Source organism: Periophthalmus magnuspinnatus, chromosome 10, assembly GCF_009829125.3.
Source record: "Periophthalmus magnuspinnatus isolate fPerMag1 chromosome 10, fPerMag1.2.pri, whole genome shotgun sequence".
In the NCBI taxonomy this organism is placed as follows: domain Eukaryota; kingdom Metazoa; phylum Chordata; class Actinopteri; order Gobiiformes; family Gobiidae; genus Periophthalmus; species Periophthalmus magnuspinnatus.
The window spans coordinates 36,624,091-36,638,056 of record NC_047135.1 but is presented as its reverse complement, the minus strand read 5'-3'; the positions used below and the strand labels follow the sequence as shown (position 1 = coordinate 36,638,056).

At 45.5% G+C, this 13,966-nt stretch overlaps 1 protein-coding gene across 1 annotated transcript in view; it reads left to right on the top strand.

The window, feature by feature from the left end:
• The first annotated feature begins 969 nt into the window (after positions 1 to 969).
• The window catches only part of LOC117378005 (ras-GEF domain-containing family member 1C-like), a 28,276-nt gene continuing 15,279 nt past the window's right edge, over positions 970 to 13,966 (top strand). The window contains exon 1 of the mRNA XM_033974546.2: positions 970 to 1,130. The gene's annotated coding sequence lies outside the window, so the exon portion shown is untranslated. The remainder of the gene's footprint in view (positions 1,131 to 13,966) is intronic.

Genomic DNA, 13,966 nt, shown 5'->3' with positions numbered 1-13,966 from the left:
GGGGGGGGGGGGGGGGGGGGGGGGGGGTGCGTGTGTGGGGGGGTGTATGTGTGTGTGTGTATGTATGTAGGGGTGTGTATGTGTATGTGTGTATTTGTGTGTACGTGTGAGCGTGTATATATGTGTGTGTATATAAGTGTGTGTCTGTGTGTATTTGTGTCTGTGTGTGTATGTATGTATGTGTGTGTATAGGTATAGGTGTGAGCGTGTATACGTGTGTATGTATTTGTGTGTGTCTGTGTGTGTGTATACGTGTGTGTATTTGTGTCTGTGTGTGTATATGTGTGTGTGTGTATGTAGGGGTGTGGGGGTGTGTATGTCTGTGTTTATGTATGTATATATGTGTGTGTGTAGGTGTGTGTGTCTGTGTATGTATATGTGTGTGTGTGTGGGGGGGTCAGGGGCGTGGTCTCGTGTTAAACTTGTTTCTTCCTTTTCTTTCAAAATAAATCCGTGTTGTTTTTACAGATTCTTTTTTCTGGTCAAATGTCGCCACATTTTTAATTATTTTAAATTCACTTAAATTCTCCAAAACACCCCCACTTTGTGACGTCATGAGGAGTGGTCTGTTGTATTAAACGTTGACCCTCGGTGCTCGTTTGTCGTGAGCCGCTGTTTGAAGTGTGTCTTTTATTGTGAAGGTCCAGCCCGGATGTGCGTGTCTGCGTGTGTCTCGTGGAGTAGTTCCCTGTCCGCGCCCGTGCGTGTCACTCTGAGGACGTGTTGATGCTGCGCGGCGACCGCAGGACCCGACTGGACCCGCGCCACGCCTCAGGGACGCACGGACCCACGCACGGCCCCACGGCACGAGCACGGCCACACGCACGGCCCCACGCGCTCTGCTGAGGTCCTCACGCGCTGCAGAGCTCGTGCGCTGACAGGACGCGCTCGCGCTGATTCTACAAACACTTAGCGCCTTTACACCCGGTCCCCCGCGAGGACACCGCGTCAGGAGCCGTGTGGACACCGCGTCAGGAGCCGCGTCTGGAGCCGTGTGGACACTGGACACCGCGCTGGACACACCTGGACACCGCGTCTCGTGAATCTTTTTGGATTAACACCAGCGACTTTCTGTGGATTTGACAACGGACACGACCCGGAGCAAAGATGAGGATCAGAGAGTAACACGGGTGAGTGTGTGTGTGTGTGTGTGGGTGTGTGTGTGTACAACCTGTGTGTGTACACAACCGGGGTGTGTGTACAACCTGTGTGTGTGTACAACCTGTGTGTGTGTGTGTGTGTGTGTGTGTGTACAACCGGGGTGTGTGTACAACCTGTGTGTGTGTACAACCTGTGTGTGTGTACACAACCTGTGTGTGTGTGTGTGTGTGTGTACACAACCTGTGTGTGTGTGTGTGTGTGTGTGTACAACCTGTGGGGGTGTGTGTGTACAACCTGTGTGTGTGTACAGTGTGTACAACCTGTGTGTACAGTGTGTACAAACTGTGTGTAGAGCTGAAGTACAGTGACATATTTTGTACTGTGTAGGTGTGTGTGGGTATGTAGGGGTGTGTGTGTGTGTGTGTGTAGAGGTGGTGTGTGTGACTGACCTGACCTTTCACCTCAGTGATGACATCATGTGTTGATGTTTAAAGACACGCGGTGTGTGTCATTTTACTACAGTGACCCCTGTGTGTGTATCTGTATATGTGGATGTGTGTGTGTGTGTATATGTGTGTGTGTGTGTGTGTGAGTCAGCGGCGTGTGCCTTCAGGGTGTGTGACGGGAGCCGGCTCTTTTGGACGTGTCTCTGAGTCGTTTGTGTGTCTGTAATTAGATGTGATGAGGTTTTGTCTGAAGGACATGTCCCTCTGACAGAAGAGGAGCTGTGAGGCATGATGGACATGTGTCCACGTGGACGGGGTGGGACATGTGTCCACGTGGACGGGGTGGGACATGTGTCCACGTGGACGGGGTGGGACATGTGTCCACGTGGACGGGGTGGGACATGTGTCCACGTGGACGGGGTGGGACATGGGGGCGGAGGGGGCGGTGTCTGGTGCAGGTGAGCTCTCGTCTCCCTGTGACGGGTTTATTACTTGTGGCGTTTACGGCGGTGATGCGTCTGGGGGGAGGGGCCTGTGTGTTTCACTTCTTGAGCTTCTTGTCTCTTTGTTCTTGTCGTTTTGTTTCAGTGGCTTCGTCTTGTTGGGCAAAGACCTCGGCCTCGTTCGCTGATTTATGTTTTTGCAAATGAATCAAAATTAGGGAAGTTCAGTGACGGGTTTGGAGAATGTTCTGAATAAAAATAAAACGGGGGAAACGTTTGAGAAAGTCCTTCAGACAAAAATAACTCGGGGAGTTTTAAAAATGTTCACGTAATAGTTTCAGTTTTGGTCTTGTTTTTGTGGGAATTCCCCAAACTCACTTCAGTTTGAAGTTTCAGTGTCGTCACAGAGCTCTGCACCGCCCCCTGCAGGTGACCTCAGTGCAGTACTCGTGTACATGAGTACATCGGAGTATTCAGTATGAATACATCTTTCATTTGTGAGTATTTTTCCATCAGCAGCTCCACCTGCTCATCTCGTCGGAGGCGCTGGTCATGTGACCGACGCCACAGCGACGGAAATAAACTGAAAAAGGCAGAAGTGGAAATAAGAGCGAGACGCAGCAGGAAGACAACAGCGTCTAATGACCTCCAGCCCCGAGCGCCACCTGTCTGACCCCCGCACCTGTCTGACCCCCGCACCTGTCTGACCCCCGCACCTGTCTGACCCCCGCACCTGTCTGACCCTTGCACCTGTCTGACCCCCGCACCTGTCTTTGTGTCTTATGGACCAGTTGTAAAAAGCAGCGTGATGCGACGAGGTGTTAGATACTGATTGGTCCATTGGCTGTGGGACAGTCCTCTCTGGACACCGGCTGTGGGACAGTCCTCTCTGGACATTGGCTGTGGGACAGTCCTCTCTGGACACCGGCTGTGGGACAGTCCTCTCTGGACACCGGCTGTGGGACAGTCCTCTCTGGACACCGGCTGTGGGACAGTCCTCTCTGGACACCGGCTGTGGGACATATTATTTAAGACACTGTGTTTATCCCAAAGTGAAGGTTTGACCCTCGTCCAGCGCCGCCTTTTCTCCACTAAACTCTCCGTCCACTCTGTGGTCATTCTAGCTCAGACTGACCTCTGTGCCGTCCACTCTGTGCCTTAAATCCGCCTGTTTGTTTTTTCGGGCTCATTTCTCATCGTCGGCGTCTCGAGTCTGAGCCAAATGTCCGAGTAAAAACAGATTTCAACGAAGACGAGCAAATGTCACTGTTTGATTTGTTTATTTGTGTCTTTGTTTATGGCCGTCTCACTCTCGCCTCACTCTCGTCTCACTCTCGCCTCACTCTCGTCCCACTCTCGCCTCACTCTCGTCTCACTCTCGTCTCACTCTCGCCTCACTCTCGCCTCACTCTCGCCTCACTCTCGCCTCACTCTCGCCTCACTCTCGCCTCACTCTCGTCCCACTCTCGTCTCACTCTCGCCTCACTCTCGCCTCACTCTCGTCTCACTCTCGCCTCACTCTCGCCTCACTCTCGTCTCACTCTCGCCTCACTCTCGTCCCACTCTCGTCTCACTCTCGCCTCACTCTCGCCTCACTCTCGTCTCACTCTCGTCTCACTCTCGCCTCACTCTCGTCCCACTCTTGTCTCACTCTCGCCTCACTCTCGTCTCACTCTCGTCTCACTCTTGTCTCACTCTTGTCTCACTCTCGTCTCACTCTCGTCTCACTCTCGTCACCCTCTCGTTCTTTTTATTCTTCTCCTCCCTCTGCTCCTCTTTCTTCTCCTCCTGCTCCTCTCTCTGCTCCTCCTGCTCCTCTCTGTGCTCCTCTCTGCTCCTCCTCCTGCTCCTCTCTGCTCCTCCTGCTCCTCTCTCTGCTCCTCCTGCTCCTCTCTCTGCTCCTCCTGCTCCTCCTGCTCCTCCTCCTGCTCCTCTCTCTGCTCCTCCTGCTCCTCCTCCTGCTCCTCTCTCTGCTCCTCCTGCTCCTCTCTGCTCCTCCTGCTCCTCCTGCTCCTCTCTCTGGACTGTGAGTCTCTGTAATGTTAATTAAATCAGTCCATAACTCGTCTCTGTCCCGTCTACATCAGATTCTCTCTGACCGGAAAAGACCAGAACAAAATGGCCGCTGCCTGGACGTGACATCAGTGTGACGTCCACAGTTGACCACAGCTCAGCGTCTCCACTGGACAGGACAGTTTGAATTAGGCAACTGGCCTAATTCAATCACAGTCTGTGGACAGGAATAATCAGATTTCCAGAGACGTCCCTCACAGATGTTACCAAACTTTAATGAGACCGGGACTGACCGGGACGGACCGGGACTGACCGGGACCCTGTGAAGAGTACACGCAGTACACGCAGTACAGACAGTTGTGGCGACAGTGGCTCAGTGGTTGAGTGTTGGTCCCAACCCGAAGGTCAGAGGATCGAGTCCCGCTCGGACCAAGTTCTGTCGTTGTGTCCTTAGGCAAGACACTTCACCCACATTGCCTAGTATGAAAGTGGTGTGTGTGTGAATGATGGTGGTGGTCGGAGGGGCCGATGGCGCAGATTGGCAGCCTTCCGTCAGTCTGCCCCAGGGCAGCTGTGGCTGTATCTGACCATCACCAAGTGAAATGAATGAATAATGAGTCTAGTGTAGAGGCTTTGACAAAGCACATTACAAGTGTAAGACATTATTATTATTATTATTACACGCAGTACACGCAGTACACATAGTACACATAGTACACATAGTACACAGAGTACACGCAGTACACGCAGTACACGCAGTACATGCAGTACACAGAGTACACACAGTACACAGTACACACAGTACACACAGTACACATAGTACACATAGTACACGCAGTACATGCAGTACATATTTGGTAGTAAATATTATTAAAATTAACGTAATTTTTTGGAACTATTTTCTTCATATTGAAACCATGACTTGACTTGAACCCAGATGCCCTGTCACCCTCGGTAACGCCCCTGTCGCCCTCGGTAACGCCCCTGTCGCCCTCGGTAACGCCCCTGTCGCCCTCGGTAACGCCCCGACACAACACAAACACACTGATCCAAACCAGTGTGTCCTGGGGGGGGGGGGGGGTCCGTGTACGGGGGGTTACTGGATGGGGGGGGGTCTGGGGGAGACAGGTGTGAGGATGTGGCCCTGGTCTGGCACTCTGTTGGATTCCTGGGCTGGGACGTCCCGTTGGATTCCTGGGCTGGGACGTCCCGTTGGATTCCTGGGCTGGGACGTCCCGCTGGCCGCTGACGGCGTCGCAGGGCAGTGCTGGGACAGGGCGGGAGCTGAATTCCTCGTTGGTAACTCAATCCCACTTCTCACTGTCGTGTGGGAGAAATGTGCAGCCGAGTGTTTGTGCGACACACAAAGCTGCAGTTTGTCCCAGATCAACACACCCACGTTTGTGTCTCTAAGGTTCTCATCTCTGTGGATCATTTTGGTGTAATTTACACTTTTTACATCACAATATTCATCTAAAACCACCTCATAAAAGAAACAAGTCCAGTGTCAGCGCCCCCTATGGACGGCTGCACGTCACACACGAGCGTGACGTCTTGAAAATCCTCGGGTAAAGATTTACTCAAACGTGAATCGGTCCAAATACAACTTTGGACCAGAAGAAACGACTAGAACATGGAGAAACATCTGAACAGTCCAGTTTGCAGCACAGGGCGGATTTAAGCGCCGCCGCTGTGGTCGTCGTGTGTGGTAACGTGGTAGGATCAGACGAACATGTGACCGTCGTCTTAGGCTCATGTTTCACTTTGATGCTCCTCCTAAAGAACATTTACTTCAGATGTTTGAGCTTCAGAACAAATGGAACCAGTCTCTGTCACAGTTAGGATCATGAACGTTACTGTGAGAGAAGAAGAAGAAAACGTGTCTGTAGAGAGCTGAACTATGAGGTCAGAGGTCATGATGATGATGTTTGTCGTACTCGTTGAATCTGCACATGTGACGTGTTCTGCTGCGTGTTTTTTTCTCCGTGTTTCACATCTGTCTTTCATCTGGATGTTCATATTTCGACATGAGTTCATTTTAAAATCTGTCGTTCTTCTCGTAGTATTTTTGTCAGTTTGAGCTGAACTGAACAGTCAGGACTGTTTTAGCTCCAGAGGACGGGGCCCAGCGCCGCGTGCGTCCCACTGGGACGGCAAGCTGTCCCCACTGAGCCGGAGCCAAAGTAGGACATGGATTATTGTTAAACTGTGAAAGACGACAGGTGTTCTTCTCTTCTACAGATCTCTCCATCTCTGCATAAATCTTCTCTCAAAGAACGAACGATTTAGGCCACGTCTCTAAACAGTGTCACGAGTAAAAATAGGCCCACGGCGCTTTTTGGAACAAGTCTGAAAATAGACACAGGAAAAGAGAATCCCAAATTAGAAAGAGTTTGACCACAGAGGGACATGTCCAGAGACTGAAAGAGCAGAGGGTCAGTGTCCAGAGGGTCCAGAGGGTCAGTATCCAGAAGGTCCAGAGGGTCCAGAGGGTCAGCGTCCAGAAGGTCCAGAGGGTCCAGAGGGTCAGGGTCCAGAGGGTCCTGAATGTGTGCCACAGCCCGAGGGGAGGAAGAGTCTTGGCCCTGTCTTTGTCCTGTCTTGGCCCTGTCTTTGTCCTGTCTTTGTCCTGTAGTGAAAGATGAGATGTGGGTTTGTTTCTTCCTGAAACATGAGGTTCTTTACTACGTCACGTCTCCAGTTTCACACTGAGGCCGTTTTCTTCTGTCGTTTTTCTGCACAAACGTCACAGAAGAACAAAACTAAACATGAGATGTTACAAGGACGAGGGACGCGATACCGATACTGGTATCGAACGTGTGCGATACTGAAACATTCAGTGTGTCAGGTATCGGCGGCACCATGTAGGCCCAGCCGATATCGGTCCAGTCGATATCGGTCTAGTCGATATCGGTCTAGTCGATATCGGTCTAGTCGATATCGGTCTAGTCGATATCGGTCCAGTCGATATCCAGGTTGGACTTTATTTGCTGTAGTAATATTTCCAGGCTGAACGTCTCATGTTTGAACTTTTGTTGATCTGAAGCTTCAGTCTGAAGTGGAGGAGACACAGGACTCGGGGTCAGACGCGGGACTCGGGGTCAGACGCGGGACTCGGGGTCAGACGCGGGACTCGGGGTCAGACGCGGGACTCGGGGTCAGACGCGGGACTCGGGGTCAGACACAGGACTCAGGGTCAGACGCGGGACTCGGGGTCAGACGCGGGACTCGGGGTCAGACGCGGGACTCGGGGTCAGAGTTCATCTGGACATGAGTCTGTGGGTCAGTCTGGTCCTGGTTTAGTTCAGGTTTGGCCCAGGGTTAAGGGTCAGTGTTGTCCCACGTTTGTAGCAGTAATAGTAGTAGTAGTAGTAGTAATTGTATAGTACTGTAAAGTATTGTATAGTATTTTATTGTATTGTGTTGTAGTAGTCATATTGTACAGGCTACTAAAGTGGAATAATTATATATAATATATAAATAATAATATTAAGGTCAAACTGTTGCTCCTCAGTTATCATAGTATTATAGTACTGTAGTATCATAATACTGTGATTCATGTCTGTGAAACAGTGACTCTGTGTGCAGTATTTGTATAAGTATTTGTAGTTTGTGTTGCAGTATTTGTATAAGTATTTGTAGTTTGTGTTGCAGTATTTGTATAAGTATCAGTAGTTTGTGTTGCAGTATTTGTATGAGTATTTGTAGTTTGTGTTGCAGTATTTGTATGAGTATTTGTAGTTTGTGTTGCAGTATTTGTATAAGTATTTGTAGTTTGTGTTGCAGTATTTGTATAAGTATTTGTAGTTTGTGTTGCAGTATTTGTATAAGTATCAGTAGTTTGTGTTGCAGTATTTGTATAAGTATTTGTAGTTTGTGTTGCAGTATTTGTATAAGTATTTGTAGTTTGTGTTGCAGTATTTGTATAAGTATCAGTAGTTTGTGTTGCAGTATTTGTATAAGTATTTGTAGTTTGTGTTGCAGTATTTGTATGAGTATTTGTAGTTTGTGTTGCAGTATTTGTGTAAGTATCAGTAGTTTGTGTTGCAGTATTTGTATAAGTATTTGTAGTTTGTGTTGCAGTATTTGTATAAGTATCAGTAGTTTGTGTTGCAGTATTTGTATAAGTATTTGTAGTTTGTGTTGCAGTATTTGTAGTTTGTGTTGCAGTATTTGTATAAGTATTTGTAGTTTGTGTTGCAGTATTTGTATAAGTATTTGTAGTTTGTGTTGCAGTATTTGTATGAGTATTTGTAGTTTGTGTTGCAGTATTTGTATGAGTATTTGTAGTTTGTGTTGCAGTATTTGTATAAGTATTTGTAGTTTGTGTTGCAGTATTTGTATAAGTATTTGTAGTTTGTGTTGCAGTATTTGTATAAGTATCTGTAGTTTGTGTTGCAGGATTTGTATAAGTATCTGTAGTTTGTGTTGCAGTATTTGTATAAGTATTTGTAGTTTGTGTTGCAGTATTTGTATAAGTATCAGTAGTTTGTGTTGCAGTATTTGTATGAGTATTTGTAGTTTGTGTTGCAGTATTTGTATAAGTATTTGTAGTTTGTGTTGCAGTATTTGTAGTTTGTGTTGCAGTATTTGTATGAGTATTTGTAGTTTGTGTTGCAGTATTTGTATAAGTATTTGTAGTTTGTGTTGCAGTATTTGTATAAGTATTTGTAGTTTGTGTTGCAGTATTTGTATGAGTATTTGTAGTTTGTGTTGCAGTATTTGTATGAGTATTTGTAGTTTGTGTTGCAGTATTTGTATAAGTATTTGTAGTTTGTGTTGCAGTATTTGTATAAGTATTTGTAGTTTGTGTTGCAGTATTTGTATAAGTATCTGTAGTTTGTGTTGCAGTATTTGTATAAGTATCTGTAGTTTGTGTTGCAGGATTTGTATAAGTATCTGTAGTTTGTGTTGCAGTATTTGTATAAGTATTTGTAGTTTGTGTTGCAGTATTTGTATAAGTATTTGTAGTTTGTGTTGCAGTATTTGTATGAGTATTTGTAGTTTGTGTTGCAGTATTTGTATGAGTATTTGTAGTTTGTGTTGCAGTATTTGTAGTTTGTGTTGCAGTATTTGTATAAGTATTTGTAGTTTGTGTTGCAGTATTTGTATAAGTATTTGTAGTTTGTGTTGCAGTATTTGTATGAGTATTTGTAGTTTGTGTTGCAGTATTTGTAGTTTGTGTTGCAGTATTTGTAGTTTGTGTTGCAGTATTTGTATAAGTATTTGTAGTTTGTGTTGCAGTATTTGTATGAGTATTTGTAGTTTGTGTTGCAGTATTTGTATGAGTATTTGTAGTTTGTGTTGCAGTATTTGTAGTTTGTGTTGCAGTATTTGTATAAGTATTTGTAGTTTGTGTTGCAGTATTTGTATAAGTATCTGTAGTTTGTGTTGCAGTATTTGTAGTTTGTGTTGCAGTATTTGTATAAGTATTTGTAGTTTGTGTTGCAGTATTTGTATGAGTATTTGTAGTTTGTGTTGCAGTATTTGTAGTTTGTGTTGCAGTATTTGTATAAGTATTTGTAGTTTGTGTTGCAGTATTTGTATGAGTATTTGTAGTTTGTGTTGCAGTATTTGTAGTTTGTGTTGCAGTATTTGTAGTTTGTGTTGCAGTATTTGTATAAGTATTTGTAGTTTGTGTTGCAGTATTTGTATGAGTATTTGTAGTTTGTGTTGCAGTATTTGTATGAGTATTTGTAGTTTGTGTTGCAGTATTTGTATAAGTATTTGTAGTTTGTGTTGCAGTATTTGTATAAGTATTTGTAGTTTGTGTTGCAGTATTTGTATAAGTATCTGTAGTTTGTGTTGCAGTATTTGTATAAGTATCTGTAGTTTGTGTTGCAGGATTTGTATAAGTATCTGTAGTTTGTGTTGCAGTATTTGTATAAGTATTTGTAGTTTGTGTTGCAGTATTTGTATAAGTATTTGTAGTTTGTGTTGCAGTATTTGTATGAGTATTTGTAGTTTGTGTTGCAGTATTTGTATGAGTATTTGTAGTTTGTGTTGCAGTATTTGTAGTTTGTGTTGCAGTATTTGTATAAGTATTTGTAGTTTGTGTTGCAGTATTTGTATAAGTATTTGTAGTTTGTGTTGCAGTATTTGTATGAGTATTTGTAGTTTGTGTTGCAGTATTTGTAGTTTGTGTTGCAGTATTTGTAGTTTGTGTTGCAGTATTTGTAGTTTGTGTTGCAGTATTTGTATAAGTATTTGTAGTTTGTGTTGCAGTATTTGTATGAGTATTTGTAGTTTGTGTTGCAGTATTTGTATGAGTATTTGTAGTTTGTGTTGCAGTATTTGTAGTTTGTGTTGCAGTATTTGTATAAGTATCTGTAGTTTGTGTTGCAGTATTTGTAGTTTGTGTTGCAGTATTTGTATAAGTATTTGTAGTTTGTGTTGCAGTATTTGTATGAGTATTTGTAGTTTGTGTTGCAGTATTTGTATGAGTATTTGTAGTTTGTGTTGCAGTATTTGTAGTTTGTGTTGCAGTATTTGTATAAGTATTTGTAGTTTGTGTTGCAGTATTTGTATGAGTATTTGTAGTTTGTGTTGCAGTATTTGTATGAGTATTTGTAGTTTGTGTTGCAGTATTTGTAGTTTGTGTTGCAGTATTTGTATAAGTATTTGTAGTTTGTGTTGCAGTATTTGTATAAGTATTTGTAGTTTGTGTTGCAGTATTTGTATGAGTATTTGTAGTTTGTGTTGCAGTATTTGTATGAGTATTTGTAGTATTTCTTCATATTTGCCGTGTGAAGCTGCAGATGCAGATTTGTATTTTTAAAACATTATTTGAAATGACTCCGGTGTCACATGTTTGAACAGATCTGTCTGGTTGTGTGTCCTGACCTCTGACCTCTGACCTCTGCTCTGGACTCTCCTTAATGACGGGGGTCAGTCTGTGCTCTGATTGGCTCTTTTCTCTCGTTAGCTCCGTGTCTTTAGCCTTTAGCCGTTAGCTCGTCTGCACAGGTGTAATTACAGGATGGACAGGTTCTACAGAGACGAGGCTGGACTTTAAAACTCGACATTCAAGCTGCTCAAATCCTTTTGTTTGATTCTGACACACTTTGCTCCGCCTCCACGCCCAGACGGGAGCGGCGCCCGGAGAGATGCCCGAGTGTTAGAATAAGACGACAGGAAGAGCGGGCGGCGGCGGAGATGGAGCGATTCTGACTCACGTAAATGAACCAAGAGGAAGTACGACGGTGGGAGTGAGAGATGACATGGCCTCGAGGGGTCAGGGGGGTCAGGGGGGTCAGGGGGTCAGGGGGTCAGGATTCACCTGTCTGTGAGCGACAGGGGGCTACACACATGGACATATCTAACTGTACTCCGCCGCCGCCGCCGCCGTGTTCCAGATAGAAAGAGAATCAGTGATGAATCAGTGGAGCCGTTTCTGTGTTAAACTGTCCCCCCCCTGTGTCTCCTCTGTGTCCCCCTGTGTCCCTTCTGTGTCCCCCCTGTGTCTCCTCTGTGTCCCCCTGTGTCCCTTCTGTGTCCCCCCTGTGTCTCCCCTGTGTCTCCTCTGTGTCCCCTCTGTGTCTCCTCTGTGTCCCCCCTGTGTCTCCTCTGTGTCCCCTCTGTGTCCCCTCTGTGTCTCCTCTGTGTCTCCTCTGTGTCCCCTCTGTGTCTCCTCTGTATCTCCTCTGTGTCCCCTCTGTGTCCCCTCTGTGTCTCCTCTGTGTCTCCTCTGTGTCCCCTCTGTGTCCCCTCTGTGTCCCCTCTGTGTCTCCTCTGTGTCTCCTCTGTGTCCCCTCTGTGTCTCCTCTGTATCTCCTCTGTGTCCCCTCTGTGTCCCCTCTGTGTCTCCTCTGTGTCTCCTCTGTGTCCCCTCTGTGTCTCCTCTGTATCTCCTCTGTGTCCCCTCTGTGTCCCCTCTGTGTCCCCTCTGTGTCTCCTCTGTGTCTCCTCTGTGTCCCCTCTGTGTCCCCTATGATATGAACATTAATAAGACACATCAGGTCCTTCTGTCCCCGAGGTCGCTCTTGTTGCCGTTAGCAACAGGTTTGATTGACAGCGTTGCTAAGTGGAAAGGGGCGTTAACTTCAGCAGTCTCGCTCCTGATTGGCTCTTTGGTTGCTATGATACTCATGGTCTCTACACCTGCTCCGGCTGAAGCTGTGGCGATGTCACTTTCACTCAGTCTGTGGTTTGTAAAATTGTTCCAAACTGTTCCTCAGGTTATAATCGAAACCAAAATATCGAAACTCGACACGAGACACAGAACGATCCTGAAAAACCCATCGTTTTAAATGATTCTGTCCATCATTTTGAGTCTGAGAAACAGAAACATCTTTTATTCTGTATAAAACACTGTAGTTTTGTGATTTTCAGACTCGCTGCAGAATTTACCAGAGAAAATAAAAGTTCATTTGAGTTTCAGCTCAGTCTGATGAAACGTACAACAGTTTCACAACTTCAGGTGTTTGAAGTCACTTTACAAAACCACAGAACAAAACAGAAGTGTCGACCTCGAGCGGCGCAGGAGCTGTCAATCAAAACTGATCATGTGACCTCACGAGGCTCTGAAAACACGACAGACGTCTGCAGGGTTCATGCTTCAGGGTTTATGCTTCAGGGTTTATGCTTCAGAACAATGTCAAGTGTTAAAACAAATCCACGTTTGTATCTGGATCATTTATTAAGACAAGAACAGTTTATTTGTTCATGTAAATAAAACTCAGTCACATTCACAAATAAACAGAAGCGTCTGGATTTAAACCTGGTCGGAGCAGAGGCCTCATCATTTATCCATCTGTAAACAAACACTCCTGAAGCCCCTGAGGCCCCTGAGGCCCCTGAAGCTGCTCTGTACCAGGGGCCCAGTGTTTCCTTCTCTCTGTTGTTCGTCTTTTCCATTTTCAGTCCAAATATTTACAGCAGAATGAGCCACAGTCACGAGTCACAAACGGCTGAATGAAACGGCACGAAACGGGAGGAAGTGAAGCTGTCAGTGTTTACCACCATTATGTAACACATCTGAAACATTATGAGGCCCCAAGAGGCCCATTGTGAGGTCCAGAGAGGCCTGAGAGCACAGATACAGATGTGTGTGTGTTTCAGATGTGTGTGTGTTTCAGATGTGTGTGTGTTTCAGATGTGTGTGTGTTTCAGATGTGTGTGTGTTTCAGATGTGTGTGTGTTTCAGATGTGTGTGTGTTTCAGATGTGTGTGTTTCAGATGTGTGTGTGTTTCAGATGTGTGTGTGTTTCAGATGTGTGTGTGTTTCAGATGTGTGTGTGTTTCAGATGTGTGTGTTTCAGATGTGTGTGTTTCAGATGTGTGTGTGTTTCAGATGTGTGTGTTTCAGATGTGTGTGTGTTTCAGATGTGTGTGTTTCAGATGTGTGTGTTTCAGATGTGTGTGTTTCAGATGTGTGTGTTTCAGATGTGTGTGTGTTTCAGATGTGTGTGTTTCAGATGTGTGTGTGTTTCAGATGTGTGTGTTTCAGATGTGTGTGTTTCAGATGTGTGTGTGTTTCAGATGAAATGGGCCGATTCTGTTTTTGATGAAACAGGAAGTGCCTGTTATGTCACTGTTGAAGATGCAGTTTTGTTTTTCTGGTCTTTAATCAGAAGCGTGAGGCCCGCGTGAGGCCCGCGTGAGGCCCGCGTGAGGCCCGCGTGAGGCCCGCGTGAGGCCCGCGTGAGGCCCGCGTGAGGTCTGCGTGAGGTCTGCGTGAGGTCGTGGTGTTTGGGAGTCGTTCAGTTTCAGATTGTGATAAAAATATTTGACACTGGAGAAAACAGAAAACTGCAGTGGAACAAAAGCTGTTTATTTATTTGTTTATTTGTTTATTTGTTTCTGTAGCTGCTTCTTTTGAGCAGAAGCTGAGTGTCCCACAGATCAGAGAGATAATAATAATAATAATAATAATAATAATAATAATAATTTATTTTCTTTTTGATTCACAAAATCCAAACAGCGACATCTGTCTTTCCACCAGAGACGCACCGATACAGCTTT